The sequence below is a fragment of the Ursus arctos genome, unplaced genomic scaffold, assembly GCF_023065955.2.
Source record: "Ursus arctos isolate Adak ecotype North America unplaced genomic scaffold, UrsArc2.0 scaffold_3, whole genome shotgun sequence".
In the NCBI taxonomy this organism is placed as follows: Eukaryota; Metazoa; Chordata; class Mammalia; order Carnivora; family Ursidae; genus Ursus; species Ursus arctos.
The window spans coordinates 26,343,554-26,369,929 of NW_026622985.1; the positions used below are offsets into that span (position 1 = coordinate 26,343,554).

Consider the following 26,376-nt stretch of genomic DNA (forward strand, 5'->3'; position numbering starts at 1 on the left):
CCTCTGCCTCTCACAACCCACATTCTATCCAAGGCATATCTATCACCTTTTCTTACCACATCCTCTACAACCAGTCTTTCCCAGACCACCATGGCCTGTGATGGACTCCTAGTAGTTTCCTTGTTTCTACCATACTGATCCTGCTCTATTTCTCCACACAGCAATCAGAGTGAACCTCTGATATGTCACTTCCCTCTCTAAGCCCTCCTACATCTTTCCAAATCACTCACAATAAAATAGAAAATCTTTCCTGTGACCAGACCCCAATTATGGTCTAGTCCCTGCTACCTCACAAGCCCTTTTTTTCTACCTACCCTTACTTTCCTAACTTACTTCTAGTGAACCATACCACTTCCTTCCTGGTTTTCGAACAAGTCAAGTACTCTCAGTCCCGCCTCAGATTTTCCTCCCTGTGTATCTCTCTGCCCTCATCTATTACAATGACTGGATTCCTACTTTTACTCAGGTCTTTATTCAAATATTGCATTATCAGACAGATCTTTGAGGACTATCCTTTTAAAGCACTGAAATCCTTATTTTTGGTTATTAATTTGCACCATTATTTTTCTTCCTAACATTATTAAACACCTGCGATTTCTTGATCTTTCTTTAGCTCTAATCTTGTTTATTATTGTCTGTCTCTCTCCCCACCCCAGTGGAATATAAATTCCAAGAGAACAAGGACTTGGCACATTTTGTTTGTTGCTAAAGGATCCTAAAGGCTAAAACACAGTGGTCATTCAGAGAATATCTGTGCAAGGAGGGAATGAGAGAAAAAAGAATAAAAACAACAACAACAACAACAACAACAACAACATAAGACTGGCTAGATTATGCAGAAGATATATTAGCAATGTTCAGAGCCTCATTTAAAAGACAAACAAGGGGCGCCTGGGTGGCACAGCGGTTGAGCGTCTGCCTTCGGCTCAGGGCGTGATCCCGGTGTTCTGGGATCGAGCCCCATGTCAGGCTCTTCTGCTGGGAGCCTGCTTCTTCCTCTCCCACTCCCCCTGCTTGTGTTCCCTCTCTCGCTGGCTGTCTCTCTCTGTCAAATAAATAAATAAAATCTTTAAAAAAAAACAAATAAAAAAAAATAAAAGGCAAACAAGACAAAACTTGGTAAATAACTGGGTTGATGTGGTTGTGATTCATACAAACTTATAAAAGTATATAATAGCTTCACTGGCTTTAAGATGTAATATACTAAGAAGCTGAATTCATCTCACTGAAAGCACTTAGGACATTGCAGGTATTTAAATTCTTACAATAATCTACCTGATTCACTCCCATGATGTATTATGTTATTAAGTTAGAAATGAAATATGCACACATAGGTCAGTACCATACTTGAGATACCAGGGAAGAGGTCAGAACCCTGAAACTAGCTTTATCCATGTTATTTAGTCCTAATCTTTACACCTGTGTATAATCATCTTTATCACATGTTCTATGCTTGTAACCTTTTTTTTAACATTTGCTCTGGGACCATGCACTTAGGGCTGCACTCCACTATCCTACTCAGGCAAATTATACAGACTTTGTAAGTCATGTAAAACATAGGATTTATTACCTGTTCATATTTGAAGTTCAGTGTGCCAGTGGAATAAGAGTGGGGAAATAACTTAGAAGTTGGACTCACTAAGCACCAGAACTTTTGTAAGATACATAAAATAATACACTACTTCAATCTGAGTAATTGTTGCAAAGCTTGTTTTTCTTTATAAATTTTGACTTGTTCATACACACAAATATGTTTGTATATATGTGTTTGTGTCTTATGAGGAATGTTAAGCAGAATAACTAATGTGACATGGCAGGAACTGGTATGCTACAAATCAAAGAATTCGTACCCTACTGATGAACTTAGGCTCCCAGAAATGCAGCATTGTGTGTGTGTTTGTGTGTGTACATATATAACACAAACCTACATGTAAAAGAATTCAGTCCAGTCACTTGCAACTTCTGTGAGCTTTTGGCGAGGGTCTTACCTCTCAGATCTGAGATGGGTTTATTTCCCACTGGGTTTATTTCAAATTGGATTCTATTCACTTTGCCTGTCATAAATAGTTCATATTAAAATAAATATTTTGAACTTAAATAGTGCATGTGAAACATCTTTGTAAAATGTTAACAAATGTATTATATTATGTCATTATGATAATAGTGAAAGGAAGGCGTAATCACATGCTAAATTTGGAGTCTCATTATAATTCAGCTACAAAATTAGAATAAAAAATCATACATTTTTCTTTAATACTAGAGCAATGAAGGAGAAGTTCGTCTAAATATTACCTTCCAAATGAGTATATTTATTCACACAAATACTTGCATAACTTAAAGAATTTCAAGTAATCAAATCTAGCTATTTTATTTGCTCACAAATATACATATAGGACACCGCGTAGAAAGCAAAATGAATAATATATATCCCTGTTCTCAGAAAGTTGTAATTTACCAAAAGTCATATTAGAAGCACAAAAATGACAAGAAAGCAAACAATATTTGACATGTGCAGATATTCTCTTCGCTTGGTGTCTGGGTATGATAGAAGGCGTTATCAAGCGTCACGTTTCTCCCTCTAAAATATGTGAAGAAAATTATCATTTTACAAGTGTGGACTCTAGTGGGAAATAATTCAAGCAAGTTATCAAGCACATTCATTGTTGAAAGGGCCTGCAATCCTAGTCTCTTCTTCAATATTTGATACTATAGGCATGGAGGACTTCGTAGATGAATTAAGTTTGACATAGCTTCCGAAACAGCCAAAACATAAATTATACATAGAAAAAAACCCCCAAATTTATTAAAATAAAAAAAGAATATCAAAGCAAAACAATGTCAATCTAATGTAATTTGTCTTTAAGAACTTGAGGATATGTTCTATTCTTGGAAAAACATTCATCCCTATTTCAAAACAAAATAAGTCTCTAGTTAATCTCTTTTAAAAATTTAAAAGGATTCATTCTATTACTCCAAATTTAGAAAATCTTCCTATGGTCAAAAACTTCTCACTATACCTCTTCAATCCCTCAAATTTCACCTTCCCCTTCCTCCTATTCTCTTGGTCTATTGCTCTCCTCCCTGGTGAATTCTTATCCAATCCAAACCTTCTAATCAATCACTCTAATTGCCTTCTCTGTTATCCTCGAACCTCATGGCCTCCTGAACCTCTACTGCACCTTCCTTACAAAACCCCAGAACTTTTTACCCTGTGTTCCTATATCTAAGCAAGGATGATGAAAATCATATAATCATAGTAAATGGATATGCAATTTATCCTAAACAAGAATCTGGTGTTGCTAAGGAATTATTTTATTTACTTTTAGTGGCTTACTACAGATTTATTAAAAGCAACTCTTTAAAATCATTCTGATTGTCTTCAAATCAACTACTGCACCATCCCTCTCTTTATTTCTAAAGATGGACTTACTTGCTCTACTCATAGAACCAAAACCATTTAATGAGAACTCTCTCCTTTTCCTTCCTTTACCCCGATCCGCAATTTTTCTTTTCTCTTTCTGTGGAAAAACGATCTCTCCTCATTTCTTAGTCTAAAGCCTCTCTCTATTTGCTTTCAATCCAACAATCGACAAAATATTGCTCCAATAACAATCTCTATTCTTCATGTAATCATGCACCATCTATATTTTCATTCATCAAATCTTTTCTAGATGCTTACTCTATGCTCTGGATTGTGGAACATTATGGGATATTATAATGAAATGTTTTCTGTCTGTGAGGAAATACCAACAATTAAACAGTGATCATTAACACTGCACAAAAAGAACAAAAGCAAGAGTTTGGAAAAATGCAGGAAATAGAAAGGAAAATTAATCTTGCCTTAAAGGAATTAGGAAAATTTTTCTCAGAAGATAGCACCTGTAACTCAAGACCTTAAGAATAATCAAGAATGTCCCAGGTAGAAGGAACACGTGCAAAGTCAGAGAAACCACAATGTTGTGCACACAGAGAGCAGTCAATGAAGAGACAGGTGGTCAAAGATGATGACAGAAAGTTAAGCAGAGGCCAGAATAAGAAGGAAGTGTTGTTCAGGAGCATATTGTCCTAATGGCTATGAGGGGAACCACTGAAGTATTTTAAACCTAGTATTGATACTATCAGATTCCTATTTTGAGATCATTGTGACTGCTACAGAAAAATAAATACAGCAAGGCAAGAATGAAGGCATGAAGACCACTCTGGAGGCTGGTGAGAAGTGATGGTGATTTGGATCGGTATGATAGAGAAACTGACGTATGCAAGGATTCTGTGAAAGCACAATCAATGGATTGCATTCACTGAGGGACATGTTGAATGTAGGGAGTATTGAGAAAAATCATGGAAATATTAAAGAAATGTCTGATTTAAAAGTTGGTTGGGTGGGAATCATTTACTGAGATAGGAACACCTGAGAAAGGATAGATAGGAGAGGGGGAAGGAAGATGAGCTCAGTTTCATGTATCTTTTAAAGTGAGATGCTTGTGAATTTGTCCCACAGGCCAGGGAATACAAAAGTTCAGGAAAAAAATGGGAACTGGAGTTGAAGTTATTTTAAATTGACAGTAGGGTATAGAGTACAAAGAGAAAAGAGGACAGAATATAATGCAATGAGAAAAGTGATGAAAACAGGAAGAAATCTAGCAACTGGGGAGTTGCAAAATGAAGGGGAGAAGTCGATTCTTCTTTGGATTCTCAATCTTTCCCTTTTTAATGATTCTGTGTCACATATTTATTTTTAAAAATCTTTTTACCCTAACAAAAGAAAACAAAAACTTCCACTGACACTCTATGCTGTAGAATCCACTGTGTGTCTTGCACCCACTAAGCCCTCAGACTTGAGACAGTGCTCCTACTCAGACTCCCTGCACTATTTACCAGTCATTTCTCAATTCTTTACTATCTAGCTTTTGGCATTTCACCACTCAGAGTGTTGTACTTATAATCAACAGAAACCATCAAATCACCAAACAGAACTGAATGCTCATCCTCCTTTGGTTGTCTTCAGCCATTGGCACAATAAAATCTTCATGCCTAAAGTTTTCATTGTTTCTCTGGCATGTGGCTTCTGTGACTTTGAACCCGAACTGTTCATTATCTAGCCTTCACTACCTCCTTTATGACTTCCTCTTCCTTTTTCCTAATCCCCAAATGTAGGCGCTTCCTAAATTCCCATCTTCGGGGGCACCTTTCCTTTCCCCCAACTCCTATAAATGAAGTCATCTCCTAGTGTTTCTTCCACTATTTCAACATTCCTAATTTTGTTATATTTTCAGAATGTTTTCTTTGGGAACTGATTTACTTTTAGAGCTTCAGGTGTCTCCAAACTATATCAGCCTTTATTTTCCTCCAGATCCAAGTCTGCATTTTAAACTTCTGGCTCAAATTTTCTATGTAAGTACCTCACTGCAATTGTAATTCACCATGACTAGCAAGAAACTTAGCTACTTTCTTTTAGGACTGCTTCTGCTCCTACCTTTCCATTTTGGCTAATGTCAACATCAACACCTACATATAAAATGTTATTTTATCTTAAATTGCTTCCATTTCCTGCAGGACTTCTGTTTTGCTCTCCCCATTTATTATCAAACTTATTCCTGCTATTATTGTCACTTCTTTCCCGGTTTTATAGTCTTAATGTTGCTTGTACAATTCATGTTCTTTTTATTTCACAGTTATATTTTTGGAATCATCTAATTGGTCTTCTATCTGTATTATCTATTTCATCTAAGCCATCCATACAGTGCTACAGAAGAAAGTACTAATGCATTTATACCACATAATTTCAAGAGATTTCATGTGTCATAGGATATGACAAAATAGCATAAACTGAGATGCAGCAAGCAGAAAGAATAGTTAAGGCCAATGTTACTATGAGCCAGTAACAACTCTAAAAGAAGATGCTACATTCATCACAACACACATATTTGAGAGGAGCCACAGCTTTGGCTCCAAGCTTTCTAGAATAAGAGGAAAATGGGAAATCTTGTCAATTACACTATTCACAGTGTCTCTAATATAAAAAACAAACAAAGGGCTATCAGTGGTATCCACAAATTAACTTTGACTTATATCTCTAGCAGAACTGACCACTGTTTCCCTTCTTTCATACCTTAGTGAATCTGCTTTATACAAGAAAACACCCAATCTACTATCTTCATAGGCATTTAGTTCACGTAACATGAAAGAAAGTTTGCCTTTTATCTCCTTTATAACATTTAATTCTTTTTCTATTATCTTCCTTTTCGTATTTGTTATGACAGGCATTTGTCCTATATCTCCCCCTCCCTTGCCTTCAGCTTCTATATATAACAAAGTATTTCCCTAAGCATTTGAATCTGTCTCACTCCAACTACACAAATGTAGGCCCTTATCTCTTCTCTCTTGGCAGTCACATTCAATCTGTTTTCCCTGCCTCTGGCCTCACCTTTTCCAAACCATCTTGTACTGTCTATCGCCTTTTAACACACAAACCATTCCCTGGCACCTGGTGCATATTCCTCAATTAGAATCCAGAAAAATAAAATAATCACTTGTTTTCTTTCCTCTCTCTTCTTGTAAGCTGATCTCCCTATTTTTTTTTCCTGATTATTTATTCCAGGCTAAGCATAATTTCTGAAACAGAACATGGTTCCTAAATGAGTGAATAGATTAATAAATGAATTTTCTAAACTAAAATATGTAAGTTTGTGTGTGTGTGTGTGTTTTGGAAGAAAGAGTCACATTTTCTTGCTTTTTGACAGTTCGTTAAAGCTATTAGGAAAAACAGAACTCATCATAGCCCCAACCCAACAATGTGTAGGTTCCCAGTTAAAAAAATGCTCAGACATGCTTCTTCAAATTGCAGCTATTTCTAAGAATTATTACACAATAGTAGGTTTTCAAAATGTTCTCCTGAAATTTCCTGAATGCTCCTTTAACATGGAAGAAACTTTTCTATTTGTGATCACATCCTTTTGTGTTAATTAACACAGTAAAATTAATGATATGTTTGCAATTTTTCAAAATTAGATTCTATCAACAGGATTAAAACAACAGAAAATATGTCTCTCCATTTTATGAAGCTAAAAACAATGCATATGTAGGAGGTCAGAGATTACCACTGTCCTGAAAAACTAACAAGCAATTCAATAACTTGCCTTGTCATCAAAAACTCCCCATGGAAAACTTTTACCCAAATTCATTCATACTGACCTACTTTATTAGTTCTCCTTGAGAACCAAAGACAGTTCATGGTATTCACAAAGGAAGCTTTTCTATTTCCAGTTACTATCATCAAATGGCAGGCAGAAATGAACAACTCAAACCCACTAGTTACTTTTGCTTTTTAAGTTTGTGTTCTGTATCCCATTAAAGGAGAGAATGTCTATTTCCAGTCTCTAGGTACAAGATCCTGATTTCAATGTGGCCAAGTCCACTGAACTAATATACACACATATACAGATCTTTTAATAATGTAAACAATTACAACGTCCCTGGATACCTTTTTCACATTTCAATGTTCTCCACTCTACAAAGTTCACAAAATCCCAAGAGACAATGATTTAACAAAATCTTTGAGCTTGTACAATTGAAAATATTTCTTACAATATGAAGCAGGGAATTGATGTGGATGTGTACTAAAAGCTGAACATCAAAAGACAGTGGCAAAATCTATTTAAGCAGGATCAAAGTGCATTAATCTTGCCATCATGAAACTGCAGTGTAAACACTATGAAAGAAAGGTAAATAGAGTTAGAAAGGATTCTCTCATCTGGATAGTTTATGCCTTTGGGGAAGAAACTTTGTCTTTACAGGTACTCTGGTACTTCTGCAATGCCCTGAGCACATGGTAGAAGCTGAACAAATAATCATATGTAATAATCTTGGGCCAACGCTATCATGTGAAGCATGGAATCTTTAGTCATGATAATAGCAATAAACGCTGAGTAAATATACCTCTCTTTTCTTTCCCCCTTTATCTCCTTTACCACCCCCTTGACATTCTTCCACACCTCATCCCACAGACGGCATTTCTTGCAAAATTCACGTTTGGGCACCACCTGCCACTTGTAACAGTATCACTCTGTTGAAATATTTTTAGCAGCTGCAAATTAAACTGTCCTTCAGGTGCAATCTCACACTTACTGAAAATGACACCTTGGCACAGGACACCCGGCTGCCTTTATGATTCATTTGGCAGCCTGAGCTTATTTAAATAATGAACACATTTTGCTGCTCTCAGCATTAGGATCAATCTAAATCTCTAGGACAGAAACATTCTGACCAGCCACTGGACCTATCCTTTGCACCAAAAAGCCACCAGAGAATAAGAACACACAATTAAAATTGTAGAAATACGTATTTTTTGAAAATGAATTAAATTAACAGGATGATTAATTAAGCTTTTTGGGTGTCTAAGTTAGAACATATATTGGCTTTTTAGGACATAAATTATACATAGTTCTTTTGGATGGAGGGTAGAATAAATGATTATAAACTCTCTTGTGTAGGTGCCCCAAGGACTAGTTTCACACCATGAAACAGTCAGGCCTATTGTAAAGCATGATAGAAAGTTCCAGAGCACAACAGGAGCATAAACCCACTGCAGGTGAACAACCCAAATTAGCCCCCCCTCCCCTTCTCTGAATCAACTGTGACACCATCTATGAGAGGAAAAGACTTAAAAATTTATATAGTTCACAAAATATACATAAATAGTTTTATTTTCTTCATACTTGAAAGGCAGCTCCACTGACATTCTGAACATTCATGAAGGAAAATCCTTGCTAAACATACCTTCAATTACCAACATAAAAAGGAACAAATTCTCCCTTCACTGTATATATAAAAACTATCTGGGGGCGCCTGGGTGGCTCAGTGTGTTAAGCGGCGGACCCCTGATTTCAGCTCAGGTCGTGATCTCAGGGTCATGAGATCAAGCCCGGCAAGGGGCTCTGTGCTCAGCGGGGAGTTCGCTTGAGATTCTCTCTCCCCCTCTCCCTCTTCCCCCTGCTCATGCACAGGCTCTTACGCGCGCACACACACACGCACACACACTCTGTCTCAAAGGAGGAAGGAAGGAAGGAAGGAAGGAAGGAAGGAAGGAAGGGAGGGAGGGAGGGAGGAAGGGAGGAAGGGAGGAAGGGAGGAAGGGAGGAAGGAAGAAAGAATGAAAATCTTAAAAAAAAAAAAACAACCCTATGATAGGACTCAAATAAAACTGTGTAAAAACCTGGCTTCTCACTACCACTAGATTTGTAACTTCAAAAATTAATTAATGTCAACTAGCCTCAGTTTCCTTATATGTCAAAAAGCATCTATCTCTGAGGGGTGCTGGGAGAATTACATTAGAGAATATATCTACATCTACATGTTTGTCTATTCATCTATCGATTGATCAATCTATGTTCTATTTCTTTCTACCTACCTACGTCAGCATATTATATGCCTTCAAAACTGCTAGCTGCTATTATTTTATAACACCATTTATAAAACTTTGTGAAATATCCTCTATAAATACATGTTTAAAAGTTAATGGTAATAGAAACTTAAAATGCTAATGAAAGCAAGTTGAATCAGAAGCCAGCTGATAAAGAAGCTATAGCCTGTTAAAGAGCACTGAGAAGAACAAAGAACAAAGGCAAATTGTAAATTACGTAAATTTAACTGTATTTTTATAATTAAAAAAAATATTTCCAATGTCACAGCCTCAGGCTCCAAAATACTTAGAAGCTAGCTAGCAGGGCAATTGGTGATAGGGAAAAATCATCACCAGATGACAGCCAATGCACCCGGGTGGCAGTCACAGTGACTGGTTTCTTCCCCTTTCAGCTTTGCTGCAACATAAAGGGGGGGAAAAGCCCCAAAGAATGAAAAGACCTTGAATGGGAACTTCCAGCACACTGGGAATGCGGGGAATGCAGCCTAAGGTCATCTCACATTCTTCGCTAACAACCTAAGCAGAATGGATATATCATTTTTGGCTGTGGAATAGAAAAACCTCTAGCTGCCAAGGAACAGGCCTGGAAAAACTTTTGATGCTTAGCCGGCTGGGAAACTACGAACAGCCCTTGGGGTAGTTTAACCCAAGAATGGTTCAAGATGAGTCACGTGAGAATAGAGAGAAGGGCTGATTAGAATGGAAGAACGAGCACGAATGGTAAGGGAAGATATTACTACCATTTACTGTGCCCTTCCTTGTGCTTTTTATACATAATTCTGATCCACACCCATCCCAGAAAAAAACCCTGACATTAAGACCCAGCAAATGCCCAAAGTGCATACTAGTAACTGGGAAGGCTAGGACATGAACAGGAGCTGAGTTCTTCCTACTACATCATGTCGCCGCAAGTATTTACACCCCTATGGTTTGCAATATGTCTCTAAGCTGCGTATACACTATTTGGTTATCTTGTTTACTATTTTAATAAAGAGATCAGCATTTAACATCAATTAAAAATTGGTGGAAAAGCTTGCAGCTCTTTACCACCGCAAAATAAGGCTATTTAAACTAAGCGGTCATAACCAAACAAACTCCCCAAGTTTTCTTAACTGAAACCAAATCAATGAAGAGGAAGTGGAAAGACTTTGGAATACTAGACCTAGAAGAAGAAACCCATGTAGCGATCACAAACATCTCTGCGGAGTGAAGTGCCTCCACCTCTGTGTGTCAAACCAAGTTAATTACCTTACAGTTTCCCTTATTCAATCCTGCAGTCCAAGAGAAAATGTTTTTCCATTTTCATCTTTTCAGTTTCACCCCTGTATCTACTAGGTTGGCTTTTCTGATCAATTCTATCCCTACTACATTTTTTACTGTTATTTTTTTCCCCTTACTTTTGTCCTAATTCAAGCTCTCTCATCTCTCTCCTAAAGTATTGCGCTGTCTTCTTAAAAGACCCTCCTGCTTCAAATTCTTCTTCCCAATCGACACTGCAGATGCTCAATTTTATTGATGGTTGTCCATTAGCTAAATAATTCAATTCAGACTCTTTTAAAAGGCATTCAAGGTAGGGGCGCCTGGGTGGCTCAGTCAGGTTAAGTGTCTTACAAGTGATTTTTGGCCCAGGTCATGATCTCAGAGATAAGCCCCCAGTCAGCTCCACACTGGGTGTGGAGCCTGCTTAGGACTCTCTCTCTCTCTCTTGCAAGAAAAGGCATTCAGGTCTTTGCCACCTATCCCCCATATATAATTCTAGGCTCAGCCCCCACTGCATTTTCCCCTGTACCATTATATCTCATTATTCTGGATTTCCAGAACTTTCATTCTTATATGACTCATTTACGTGAATTCTCTATGAGGAATCACGTCAATTTTTCAAGACCTTTTTCAAATATGTTCCAAAAACACTTTAAGTTCTTCAGGTAGAAATTTCTCTTCTGGGTTTCCATAATATTTTGTTTAAATTGCAGTTACAGTAGTTATACCTTCCTACCTACTCTAGATTATTCCCCATAGTGATACACCATGTTTCTTCACTAAGCTCTTTTTAGATAGGATTTTGTCATTCATTTTCAAATCCCCTTATAGGGACAGTGTATTACACTTTAAGATACTTGCTAACTTGATTTCAACCGAACACCATTCTATTTATATAACTGTCTTGCAGTTGGTAAACCGCCTTCACATGGAGGATGGCAGGAGAACTGTAGAGCAGTTAAGGGGCCGTCACAGTGGTCAGCTCTGTTCTGCTACTTACTGTGTGACTGTGAGCAAATTACTCGACATATCTGTGCCTCAAGTTCTCATCCTACAGTAAGAATATGGAGATGTCATAAAGACCAAATGACCTAACAGAGTTAAGACACATGTAGGTAGAACAACACACTATTGTACAATATGACTGTCCTTTTTGTTATCCCATGGTTGGTTACCTTTGCTTCACTGTTCAGCCATGTGCTGTTCACCAGAAAAAAAAAACGTATCATTGAAGTCAACAAAGAACAAGTATCTTTAAAAAAACAAAATAAAACAAAAACAGGAGTGGAAGCTGCAGGGCAGAAACAAAGAGCAAATCAAGAGCTGCCTTTTTTCACACCAGATAGTCATAATGAAAGAGAAGATCAAAATGAGTCAGAAGCTAAAAAGAGCAGCAGTGACATTATTCTCTATTCTGACTTAAAGACATATGGTTTGAAAGATTCAAAAGGAAGTTTTACTCTCAATGCTGGGACTTGAAGAGCTATACTCATAGCCACACAAAACTTGGTGCTCTGTGATATTTACAGGTCTTTCCTTGTATTCTGTGTCAAAAAATTAATCTATACCATGAAGTATACTCATCACCTTGCAATAGTTAAATTCTTGTAGTTTTTAATTACATTAAATATAAGAAGGAATATATGGTTGTATAGAACCATTATGAGATAATTAAATGTTATTTTAGCTGTTAAATGAAAGAATATAAAACAGAAAAAGAAATACTCAAAAATATACCACTCAATGGTTGCTGCCTCTTACCCTTTGCCATAAAATTTTTTTCTGGTTATCTTAATCAATTTGACACCCCAATTCATAGATATTGTTCTGTGTGTGACATTTTTTGGGTGACTTTTGACCAACTTTACTAGCATCGCAAATTTATTTCTTCAAAATAACTATCTCCATCATTTCCACGCTTGCTCCTCCTAGAATCTCATCTTCCTCAATGCTACCTTCTTTATTGGAGTTACTCAACACAGAAGCCTGGGATTAGTCTTGACTTCCTCCTCTACACTGACATTTTATCAGTCATCAAGTTTTATTTCTATCTCTCTCTTAAACTTCTCTAATACCTATCTTTACCTTTCATGTCTTAATTTAGGTCCTTAATTTTTTTCCACCCTTTAAATAATTTTTTGAGTTTCTTGTTATTAGTCTCACCTTCCTACAATTGTTTCTTTCACATAATACTAAGAGTGACTTCACCAATATTCAATTTGTTTACACAAATCCATTGTTTAACATCCTCTTTATACAGTTTTTGGTGGGAGTGTAAAATGGTCTGGCATTTTTTAAAAAACCAAATACATACCTACCACCCTATGATTTAGCCATTCTATTCCCAATTATTTAATTGAGAGAAATGAAAGTATATGTCCACAACAAGATTCGAACAAGAATGTTTATAGCAGCTTCATTAAGCCCAGGGGCCTATCACTAGGAAAACAATACAGTGTGGTATATCCATACAATTAAACACTACTCAGAAATAAAAAAGAACAGATTACTGGTACATATAGCGACATGATGGACTTCAAAAACATTACAATAAGAGAGTACATATTGTATAAATTCATTTATAGGAATTTCTGTTTTATTCTAGAATTATCTACTGTTGTAGTGTTTCATACCTTGATAGGCATTTGGATTACAGACATTTATCATTTGTCAAATTGTCATTGAATAATACACTTAAGATTAGTGTAGTCATTGTATGTAAATTTTATCTGAATAGAAAACATCAATAAACAAATACTGAACATATATCATTGTTAATCATATAAGAAAGATGTTCTGATGTCTGTAATCTACTTTGAATTCATAAAAAGAAACCAAAGATGGTTGATGGATGAAGAGGAATGGATGGATAGATAGATATGTAATAAATTATAAATTGCAAATTTGTAGAATCTAGGTGGAGAACAAAGACCAGAACTATATACCATAAATGTCATCATCTATAAAATTATTCCAATTTCCTGTATTTGAAATTTTTCATAGAAAAATAATTAAAAAAATACTTCTCAGTCTCCTGAAAGCTTTTAAAAATTAGTATTCTTTACTAACTTAGGTACATATAAGGATTAAGATAAAATTAAGAAAGTAAAATAAATAAAATAATTAAGTAAAATAATTGGTATGGATGGAAATAAAATAGTTTACTTTTTTTTTTTTTTACACTAATACTTATTTTTATGGCCCAGTCTTAAACTCACACTGCAGGAAAATTAAGAAATTCAAATATAACTGAGCTTAAGCTCCAAGCATCACTTAGATTTTAGTAAGATGCGGATTTGCTATAGTAAAATCTTCAATGTATGGTTATTTTCTATATCTGGAGAGCATGTATGTTCTTTTTACTTAAATATTACAGTCTTTAACCTCATCTATTCAAACAGGAACATTTTTATAATATGATTATCTACATGTTGTAGAATTATGTTTGGAAAATAAATTGGTAATGAATACTTTGTGTGTGTGTGTGTGTGCGTGTGTGTGTATGTGTACTTAGGAAAATGCATTTTGTGCTTGTTTTTTTTTTCTTTTTTGCTGATTGATATATCTATCATGTGTATCTTACAATTAATTGTTTTGCTGAATTTCTCAAATTACAGGATAAGAATGTTTAGTACAAAATAGTTTTTAAGAAGTGATTGAAATATTAATCTAATTTTACTAAATGGATATATCAGGAGTTCATATGACTATTTTTTTCTTATTTATTTATTTTGAAAGATTTAGAGAATGCACCGTGGGTATGCCTAAGAGTGGGGGGAGGGGCAAAGGGAGAGGGAGAGAATCTCAAGCAGACTCCCTCCCTTCCCTGCCCCTGCTAAGCACAGAGCCAGATTCAGGGCTCCATTTCATGACCCTGAGATCATGACCTAAGTCAAAACCACAGGTCAGATCCTCAACTGACTGAGCCACCCAGATGCTCCTATTTTCTTCTTATTATTTAATGATTTGTTAATCATCAAAATATGGTCAACGTTTCCACCCTCTTATCTTGTAAGTATGTGGTCTTTTTTACTGATTACAAAAGAAGCAATTGTTCAATGTTTCAATGTGGGAATAATACAATCGTGCACCTTATTCACTATATATTATAGTGACCTTTTCCACTGCAGATTTTGGGGGTTATATATGATGTCTGGTTATTTACAAGTACACTATGTACAAAAGTTTAGAGGTCTGTGTTTTATCATGTTAAATATGAGAAATATTTTGATGTCTTTTAGATTTAATCCAGTTACCTAAGCTATAATGTTTTTAGGCATTTCCGCAATTTTTGACTATTTAGTCCCTCTTAACTGCAGGAAGATGCAATATTTATAGATGCTTCCTTGTATTAGATCCTAAATAAATTCATAGTATGAATGCAGTCATCCATCATCATAAACTGTTCTTTGAATATTTACATTTATTATGTTTTTAATTATGTTAAGTATAAACTACTGTATGATTAGATTAGATTATTTGTTTTTTTTGAGAAGATCAGATGGAATTTCACAGAGGAAATGATCTCCAGTATTTTTTTTTTTACCTCAAAATGGCTACACACACATACATACACACCCACCATACACACACAATATACATGTTCTTGCAGGTAATAATTTGGATATTAATTTTCATTACATTTAAAGACAACAAGGACTTAATACAGACTTTTTTCCCAATAAAATGCTATAAAATTAGAGAGGTTTGGAAAAAAAGACAATTGTCCTTTAGCATTTTTTCATTACAGGAGATTTCAACATGAAGGGAAATCAAGTGGAATATGCATTATATAAAATCTGCTCCCTAAATACAAAATCATGTTATCAATGAAGTCCACGATCATAAAGTAATTACAATATTTTACATACAATACAAAATAAAAATAAATTTCAAACTTAGATGAAGAAAACCAAGGCAGCAAACTTTCATTTTCTACATCCAAAGAAAATAGGACTTTTTCTATTTAGAGAAGTCATTGCTCCATGACAACAAGTAATTTATATGATCTTACTGAATAATGACTTCACGCTAAAACTTTCTCTTACAGAGAAAATTGGTAGCGGTTCAAGAAATGGTATTCCTGATTCACCTCATTCTAAATTAGAGTACATTTTCTTCTCTTTGCCAGAAAGTTCATCAAATTTTTTAGACAGTGTGCTTACTCTGGTTTATTAAATGAGATGAAACAAGTGCATTTATGTGTGGGTGATTTATTTTTTAAAAGTTTTAGTGTTTAAGCAAGAAACTGAAAAAAAAATCATCACACCAAAAAGATACAGTACAGGTATGATTTAAATCTCTCTGAAAAGGAAGAAACATAACAGTATCTCCTTCCAACTCTTTCTCCAATCCACAGTCATATCTCACTCACTGGTAACATTTAAAATAAGTAAAACAATATACATTTAAGATGCACTTTGGGGTGCCTGGGTGGCTCAGTCAGTTAATTGTCCAACTCTTGATTTCACCTCAGGTCATAATTTCAGGGCCCCATCACTGGGCTCCACACGCAGCGGGGATTCTGCTTCCTTCCCTCTCCCTCTGCCCCTCCCTCCACCCCAGCCCTGCACACACATGCTCTCTCTAATAAATAAACCTATACATCTTTTGAAAAACAATTATAGACAGAATGAGAACGTAAGTCTCACACTATGAGAAAATATTTGCAAAGCACACATCTGATAAAGGAATGTTATCCAAAATATATAAAGAACTCTTAAAACTTAATACTAAGCAAATGAACAACTCAATTAAAAAATGGGCCAAAGAGCTTAACAGACATCTCACCAAAAGAGACTGACAACAAATAAGCACAGAAAAAGATGCTCCACATCATGTCATTAGGAAACTACAAATTAAAACAACAATATACCAGTATACACCTATTAGAATGGCCACAACCCATAATGCTGACAATGTCAAATGGTGGCGAGGATATGGAGCAACAGGAACTCTCCCATTCAGTGCGGGTGGGAAGTCCAAATGGTACAGCCACCTTGGAAGACAATTTGGTTTTTTGTTGTTGTTGCTGTTGTTTTTACAAAACTAAACACACTGTTACTATACGGCCTAGTAATCACGCTCCTTGGTTGACCCACAGGAGCTGAAAAGTTATATGCACACAAAATCTTCCACACAGATGTTTACAGCAGTTTTATTCAAAATTGACAAAACTTGGTAATCACCAAGATGTGCTTCAGTAGGTGAGTAGATAAACTATGTTGCATCCAGACAATGCAGTATTATGCAAAGTTATAAAAAAATGAACTAAAAAGCCATTAAAAGACATAGAAGAAACATAATGCATATTAATAAGCAAAAGAAGCCAAACTGAAAATGCTGCATACTGTATGATTTCGATTACTTGACATTTTGGAAAGAACGAAACTATGGGGACAGTAAGAAAAGAAGTCATTGCCAGCAGTTAGGGAGTAGGGAGAACAAACAGGTTGAGCACAGAGGATTTTTAAGTTAGTGAAACTTCTCTATATGGCACTATAATGGTGGATGCATGTCATTATACACATTTTCCAAATCCACAGAATGTACACCACCAAGAGTGAACCCTAATGCGAACTACGGACTTTGGGTGATAATGATGTATAGGTGGTCATGTGTAGGTTTACCAACTGTAACAAATGTACCAGTCTGGTAGGGGGATGTAGATAAGGAGGGAAGCTATGCATGTGTGGGAGTAGGGTTACATGGGAATCTCTGTACCTCTCACTCAATTTTCCTGCAAACCTAACTAAAACTGCTCTAAAAAATAAAGTCTATTATTAAAAAAATAATTATAACAACATTATTACTTAAATTAATAGTGTTTCTGTGCATTAAGAACTTTATTTGGGGTTCAACTCTTTATGTTAAGAACATTTTCTTATGTTCTTATTATTACGTTAAGAACATTCTCTTTTACTCTTAGCTAACATTTTAATCAATCGGAAAACATCATTTGATTTACCTTATTTTTCCACATTAAACAAGATAAAGCATACATTCTATTTTTAAAATATTAAGTTAATGAGTTAAGAGATGTCCTATTATTAAATCATCCTTGAAATACTAGAATTGATTTCATACATTTATTTGGAATATTTGGATAGTCATAAATGCTTTTGTTTCTAGTTTTCCTTTTTGTCAATATTTGTTGTTAGCAATACCATAGGCATCATATGACTGAATGCCTTGAAAACCTTCTTATCTTTGTCCATGTTCTGAGACATTTTTTTAAAGCTTTCATATAACTTTCTCACACACATATTTTATACATGATTCAAAGTTAAGATGACAGATTGAAATTTTGGTCCAAAACAAACAAAACCACTAAGCAATGTAAAAACAAAAACAAATATATAATACCAACTTAAGTTTTTTCAATTAAATTATCTTAAAATTTAGGTGTATACTCAATTTCTGCTTATTTTTTCTTTTCACTTGAAAAGTACTTCAGAATCTACAGATGGCAAAACTGGAATTTATGAATTCCAGTAACGGCGTTATTAAAAAAAAAAAAAAGCCAATTTTCATATAATCATAAAATTTACTTTGTCAAATAATTTCTCAATATGTGATCTCACAATTTTTTTTTTTTTACTCTTTGAAATAAAGTCAATTTTATAAGTGAAATGGGAAAATGTCCTTTTTGATATCTGCCCATTTCCTGGGACATGGTAATAATTCGAGCTCTCATTCAAGGACTGCATTGACAGGGGGCTTTTCCTGTGAGTTGCCTCTGATTAGGCCCTTGGGGTCTAGGGAAAAGAAATATTCTATAAGAATGTGGCCTGATTCTTAAAATAAAATAATGATTTAGGGACCGGAGAAGATTTAGGTCAATTTTTATTTGACACAGACCTTAGCAACTTTTTAATAACATGAATGCTATTATAGATAGAAACTAATTATCCTGATTGCAACACTAGCAGACCTTTTCAGCATTTCTGTCATCCTCTGGTCAGAGTGTTTTCAAAAATGCTGGAAATTCAGGATCTCTTCAAAGAAGAAAAACATGTTCAACTGTGATATAATTAGCAGTTTCTATGGCTTTTGTTCTTAAGAGACAATAATAGTTTTGATTCTTGAAAATGTCTAATTATATAGGAAGGGAAATTCAAGGCAGAAAAGAAGATAATTTATAGCATAATTTCAAAGTAATTAGAATTTGCAGAAAACAATTCTTATGCACCCTGTTTAATTTGCAAGATCTTATCCCTTAAGAAATAACAATTCAAATTTTACTTTAGTTACTATGTTTTTGTACTTTCCTAATCACACTGTATTGAAAACAAACAATTATTGTTATTTTAACAAAACAACTTCCCTTATTTTTAGTTTTAGTTTTGTATTTAGGTTTGCATTCACATAGAATTAAACAGTGAAAAGGTTGTTAGACTTACATGAAATTTGGAAAGTTGTTTTTTAATCAGAAGGGTTCTATTATATATATATAAGAGCATATTTTATGATAAAATCATGTTTATATATAAATATATAATAGATAAAATCATATATTTTATATACATAAATATGTATAATATATAAAATCATATATGCGTATATATATAAAATCATACCACACCCCTATAATTTAAAATTTCAGGCTGTAAGACAAAATTTAAAGTTGTAACAGAAATGCATAGTATTTGTTTTGTTTTTGGGTTTTATTCTGTTTCTTTGCACTAAAAATCTACCCAATTTTTATTTAGTGGATGCTTTGACAAAAAGATGTTTAGAGGAAAGTAAGTTATTGCATTTTTTGAATTCTATGTTGCTATTTTCCCATCTGTTTTATTATTTAAAATAAAATATTGGGGTGCCTGGGTGGCTCAGTTGGTTAAGTGTCTGCCTTTGGTTCAGGTCATGATCCCAGGGTCCTGGGATCAAGTCCCGCATCAGGCTCTCTGCTCAGCAGGGAGCCTGCTTCTCCCTCTTCCTCTGCCTGCTGCTCTGCCTGCTTGTGAGCATTCTCTCTCTGCGTCAAATAAATAAAAAATGAAAATAAAAAATAAGATAAAATAAAATATTATTAGTACTAGTCCAGCTGTAGTAAAAGACAATTTATAATAACTGCTTTGACAACAAGTTTTTTTTTTTTTTTTTAAACTGTTTGGGGCTTCATGAACCCTAAAAGTCACCACCTCTACCACAATTTTTTTTTTTTTTTAATTCTTAACATTTAACAAGACATGCAGTTGTGGGAGATTTTATGGGCTATGGTAAATGAGCTACCAGTTGCATTAATCTGACACTGTCTCAGCAGAATGGATTCATGCAGGGTAAGGTAGGTCCTGCTATCCTTACACAGAGGTATTATCAGTGATTGGTGCTTACAATTCCAGCCAACCTGTTCAAAGGACACATGTAGCTAGTACTTATATCTCTCCAGTTTAAATGGAAGCAAAAGCCACTAATTTCAGAAGGCTGATTAAAGGAATTGGAGAGTTTAGATTAGACCACATCAGGAGCAGTAATTTAGTCTAATCAATGAATACACACAAGCACACAGACACATTCTTGTGTGCTGTCAGTTTAGGCTGTGATGTAAGATAGTCTACCCAGGTAGACTGGAACAAAACCATTATGTCTCTATGTCTCTTTAACAATCAAAGATGTAATATACTTTGGAAAATGTTTTAGTCTAGTCCTTTTCAAATCTTAACACAGGATCTTGATAAGAGTGCAGCTTCTGATTCAGAGGGTCTGAGTAGGCTCTGAGATTTTGCTCTTCTAACGAGTTCCCAGAGACTCACATTCTGCTCATCCAAGGGCCAGACTCTGAGGAGCAAAGGTATATACCAACTAAGTTTCCTGTGATTAAAGCTTTGTAGAAATAACACAGTTCATCCTATGAACCATTATAGGATAAAATCCTTTAACCCTGGCAAATCTTTGCTTTTTAAAAATGGATGCGCCTGTATTTTCCCAGTCTCTATCTAACTTGATAAACATTTCCTCTGTGTAAAATCTTTAGCAAAGAACAGAAATACACAAAGTTTAAAATGGTAAATACTATAATGAACATGTCAGAGAACAAAACTGAGAGTTCAGAAGATATGGGTTTAGTCTAAGGTTTCACTCAACAACAGGTTACTACTATCATCTTGCAAGATGCTTAAATTTTATTACTTGCACTTTTCTATTTCACAGGTTTTTGGGAGGATGAAGAGATCTTACAGGAAGCACTGTGAAAAGCATAAGATACTATACAAGTATAGGATTTCAATTGTTCCTGATTATTTCTATAATTTCCTTAGGTAAGGACATCAATTTTTCAAATCATTGCTTTAATTAACTTTCAAATATTCAGTGTAATAATGCCACAGCATCTACAGTGTAGTGGATCCAATTTAAAATTGCTTCTGATGCTTAAATCAATTTTCACTTTTTGCTCAGTGCAGGTACTCTATTAACACTATTCTTACCTTTTAGTTTTTTGTTTTTGCAACTCATCCAATTGTTCCTGCTTTAAGAATGACTATGTATTCTGAGTACTAATATAAAGTTGTTTCTACAGATACCTAATCAAGAACTCCCAACCTATTTTTTAATAAGTACAGGGTTACCCATTTTATTTTAGTAACAGTAAGAAATGGCTTCTAATGTCTTTAATACGGATTAAATTGAAGTTAGTTCTACTTTCTAGTGGACCTCCAATTTCAAATGAAATAACTATTAAAAAATACATAGAACCATTATCTGAACAATACCGAGTCCTATATAATTACATATTATTAGAATATATTTCTTAGACCACAAAACAGGAAAAATATCTATTATATATATATATATATTATATATATTATATATATCTATTATATCTATTATATATATATAATATAATATCTATTATATATATATATTATATATATATATTATATATATATATATATATATATATATATATATATATATCCATCTGCCTAATCCATTCATCAGTTGAAGGACACTTGGTTGTTGCCATAATTTGGCCACTATAGAGAATGCTGCTATAAACGTCAGGGGTACATGTATCCCTTTGAATTGGTATTTTTGTATTCTTTGGGTAAATACCTAATAGTACTTATGCTGGATCATAAGGTAGTTTTATTTTTAACTTCTGGAGGCAACTCCATACTGTTTTTCAGAGTGGCTATACCAGTTTGCATACCCACCAACAGTGAAAGAGGGTTCCCCTTTCTCTGTATCCTCACCAACACCTGTTGCTCCTTATGCTGTTCATTTTAACCATTCCAACAGGTGTGAGGTGATATCTCATTGTACTTTTGATTTATAATTTCCTAATGATCAGTTATTTTGAGCACCTTTTCATGTGTCTGTTGGCCATCTGAGTGTCTTTATAATTAGGAATGTCTGACATCAAAATAACACAATAGCTAAATCGTGGAAGGAGCCGAGATGCCCTTCAACAGATGACTGGATTAAGAAGTTGTGGTCCATATATACAATGGAATATTATTCAGCTATCAAAAAGAATGATTTCTCAACATTTGCTGCAACATGGACGGCACTGGAGGAGATAATGCTAAGTGAAATAAGTCAAGCAGAGAAAGACAATTATCATATGGTTTCTCTCATCTATGGAACATAAGAACTAGGAAGATCGGTAGGAGAAGAAAGGGATAAAGAAAGGGGGGTAATCAGAAGGGGGAATGAAGCATGCGAGACTATGGACTCTGGGAAACAAACTGAGGGCTTCAGAGGGGAGGGTGGTGGGGGAATGGGATAGGCTGGTGACGCGTAGTAAGGAGGGCACGTATTGCATGGTGCACTGGGTGTTATACGCAACTAATGAATCATCGAACTTTACATCAAAACCAGGGATGTACTGTATGGTGACTAACATAATGTAATAAAAAATATTTAAAAAAATAACATTATTAAAACCTATGTAATATTATCTATAGTTTTTCTGATTCCAATAGAAAGAATGCAACAGATTTGCATTCTTTTTTCCTTAAAACTTAAGAGGGTTTTCAATTTAAATTTTTTTTGAATTCTCTTATACACACAATCTCTATGAGAAGACTATAGGTATATGGACAAAAGACAGCCTCCCTCATAAATTGTTATATCTTGCTACCATTTCATGTTAAAGCCTTAAACAGTCAGTGGCTTTGATACTGAATCAAAGTCTGAAAATCAACTGAATAAAAAAAAAATTGTGTTTCCTTGAAAGAAAAATGGATAGTACCTCCTCCCTTTAAACAATGGTTTTAAGATATTAAGATATCTTGGAAATATATGCTTACGATCCCACTTCTAGGGTTTTTCGTTTATAAAAAGATCTGTAAGTATTATCCTGGAGGGCAGGGATTGCTCTTACTCAGCTCTGCTTCTTATAACAGTTCTTGGTACCTAGAGGGTGCTTAAATGCATGCAGAAAATGGAAGTTGCCTAGAGTAATATGTTCGTAGCTTGCTATTCACCATGCTATTATCGTTAATCTAGGAGGACTTAGAATAGAACTTCAGGGGAAAAGGAGAGAACAGTATTCTATGTCAGTAACTGGGGTGAGTGATAAACTCAAGTTATGTACAGAGAAACAGAAATACTGTTCACGGAGATGAAAAGGGACTAGACTTGGGGAGACTACAAATACTCATTAAAAACAGAAATTAAGTACATTTTATTTTGTAAAAATATACAGCTATTAAATCAGTTTAATCTCTGCTTAAAAGTGATCTCTTAATTTGCCATTAAAATGTAACTATTTTACCTTTATCATATTATATTACATAGTATCTTAATTGTTTTTCTGATCATCATATATTAAGAAATAAAATGGCAATCTGAGTATTTTCAGGAATTATTATACATTTTACTAACATTTTACAATGCTCTGAACTACGAAAAAATTCTTTAGTATGTATCACATCTAACTTACATTACAAACTTCAGGGACAGACCTTGGTTGGATAAGAGATTTTATGGTATAGTTTTAGGGGGATTTCTATTTTGGTTTGTGCATTTTAAATTTTATTAGAGTGATAGATGGTGGAGGGATGGAGACAAAACCAAACAGGAAGTTATTATTTACCATTAGGAATTACTCTTTTCTCCCTTTACTTCTCCTTCCCTTTTCACTGTCTTTGCAGGCTCTATCCAGTAGACAGATTTGTTTTTAAAAAAATGTTTTTTTTCCTCTTTATAATTACCTATGTTTTCTCATCCTAGAACACATGCAGTAGTTTCAAGTAATCAATCACAATAGCAATTACTTACTCAGCTGCCTCAGTTGTATGAAAGTATATTAGAAGTTTCATTTTGCTATTATTACCAGAACATTCTTTACTAACATACTAGTAACATCTATTAATCACTATGATTCTTGCAAGGATGAAGAGTTTGGGAATTCATGAGTGGCTTGCAGGCAGTATTGCTAAGTGGAGTTGCAGCATATTTTTACAAAATCAAAATGACAAAATTAAAGTGATAATAAATTTTAGTAAAGATTCTGCAAATCTTCATAACATGGCTACCTTCCTTGGCACTGTCTTTGCTGTATTGCAACCAAATGACTTCTGCACTGCACAACATCAAAGCGGGACCTGTTAACAGTCTGCCATTGTTTTTCTATTTCATGCTACCATGTTCCTAGTTCCAGCCAGTCTTTTCAATTGGTTTCTACAAGTTGTTCTCACTCAGAAATTAATGAAGAAGGAAGGAAATAAAATACTTTCAGCTTGGACAAAAGATGGAAAATTAGTTCACATTTTAAGATTCACTAACACAATTAACTCAAGGTCTCTCAAAGGCAATTTCACTATAATTTTCTTAATTTGGGCACTGATTGGCTGATCAGAGTTGGCTATATTTACCTTGGTAACTATGAAGGAATGTGATTTTTCTCCTTTTATTTAGAGGACATCAACGGCAATGACATAACAGGAAGGGCAGTCATTAGTTTTCTTATGGCAAACAGAATTATCTCACCACTTCAGTAATTTCTCTTCGATCAAAGTATTTAATGATTACTGCAAACACATGAAAGTAATTGTCGAAAGGTGTCCTACACCTTGTCAGTTCAGCCTAGCCCCATAAGTCCAAATTCTATAATGTGAATTGGCAGTATAACTACATTTCTTTCCCTTTAATTCACCCCAAAATGAGTAATGTTTTATGATAATCCATGTGTTATTGTTGCCTATCTTCAGAATTCATTTATTTTCACGTGACTTACAAGATTGCTTTCATCCTGCAAAACATTTGTACAGTTTGTTCATTTATTCTTAAATGTGTTGAGAAAACATATTTGATAAACACTGACTCTATGGATAAATAGCTATTAAATGGCAGTCATCAGTTTGATACCAGCCTTGGCATTATTTAACTTTCAGGATCAGAGATACTAAAGTTAACTAAATTGTAAGTGGGTCATAAGATAATGTACAAACTGAAAACACTATTCTATACTGGTTGTAACTTAAATCCTATTATATGCTAAACAGAAAAGGCAGGTGGATCCCAAAGGGAAAGCTAAATCTGCTGTCACCTCTTTCCCATATATATTCATGTTAGGATTTTACAAATGTATAAGTGGGATATCTCTCTTTGAAAGTGAAACCCTGGTATCTTTTTTATTAGCAATTAAATGAACAAAAGAGATTTATGTGAATTTAGACAAATTTATAAACATACTGAAGAGACACATTTTTGATGGGTCCCTTACATTGTCAGCTACATTAAATCCAAAAAGTTGTAATTTAGCAATCATCGAGCAAAATACTAAAACCTACATTTCTAATAAAGAAAACATTTATACTTACATTAATTTATAAATTATTACTAATGAATTGCAATTAGTTTTCAAGTGTGTATCTTTATTTTTGAATCTATATCTATATATGTATAGTACCACATGTTAGTGGTATACAGCTTAACATGCAGAATTTATGTGATGATCCAAAAGTGCTACAGGAAACTGAGAGAATGATGAGAGCAGGATGTGGGAGGTAGGGGTGGAAGGTGAAGAGGCTTTGATCTTCTCTTGTCTAGTTTCTTAAATCTAGTTTGTGTATATAGTGACACAAACAATTCTAACTTGAAAATGTTCTCTTTTTTTAAGATTTTATTTGTTTAGTCTAGAGAGTAAGGGAGAGAGAAGTGAGCAAGGGTGGGCAGAGGGGTGGGGAGGGAGATAATCTCAAGCAGTCTCCACTCTGTGCGTGGAGCTAGTTGCAGGGCTCGATCTTAGGATTCTGAGATCACGACCTGAGCCAAAACCAAGAGTTGGACACTTAACCAACTGGACCACCCAGGCGTCCCTTGAAAATGTTCTTTTAGGGGCACCGGGGTGGCTTAGTCCTTAAGCGTCTGCCTTCGGCTCAGGGCGTGATCCCAGGGTCCTGGAATCAAGCCCCGCATCAGGCTCCCTGCTCTGCTGGGAGCCTGCTTCTTCCTCTACCACTCCCCCTGCTTGTGTTCCCTCTCTCGCTGGCTGTCTCTCTCTCTGTCAAATAAATAAATGAAATCTTAAAAAAAAAAAAAAAAGGAAAGAAAATGTTCTTTTAAAGGGCATCTAAACATACTTAAATCCTCCTTATTAATATTACTGGGAAAACAGTTTAAAGACCTTTTTCTGGATAATATTTTGTAATCTATATTTAGTTGATATATAAAGTTTAGAGCACTTTAATGCCTTTTTGTCATGTGTAAGTAACTTAGTGTGATTAAGCTTAAAGAAATACTTTTTT

General features: G+C 34.7%; 1 protein-coding gene across 13 annotated transcripts in view; it reads right to left on the reverse strand.

Moving 5' to 3' along the window:
* Positions 1-26,376, reverse strand: part of SEMA3A (semaphorin 3A) — an 818,384-nt gene that overhangs the window by 43,942 nt on the left and 748,066 nt on the right. The window lies entirely within an intron of this gene.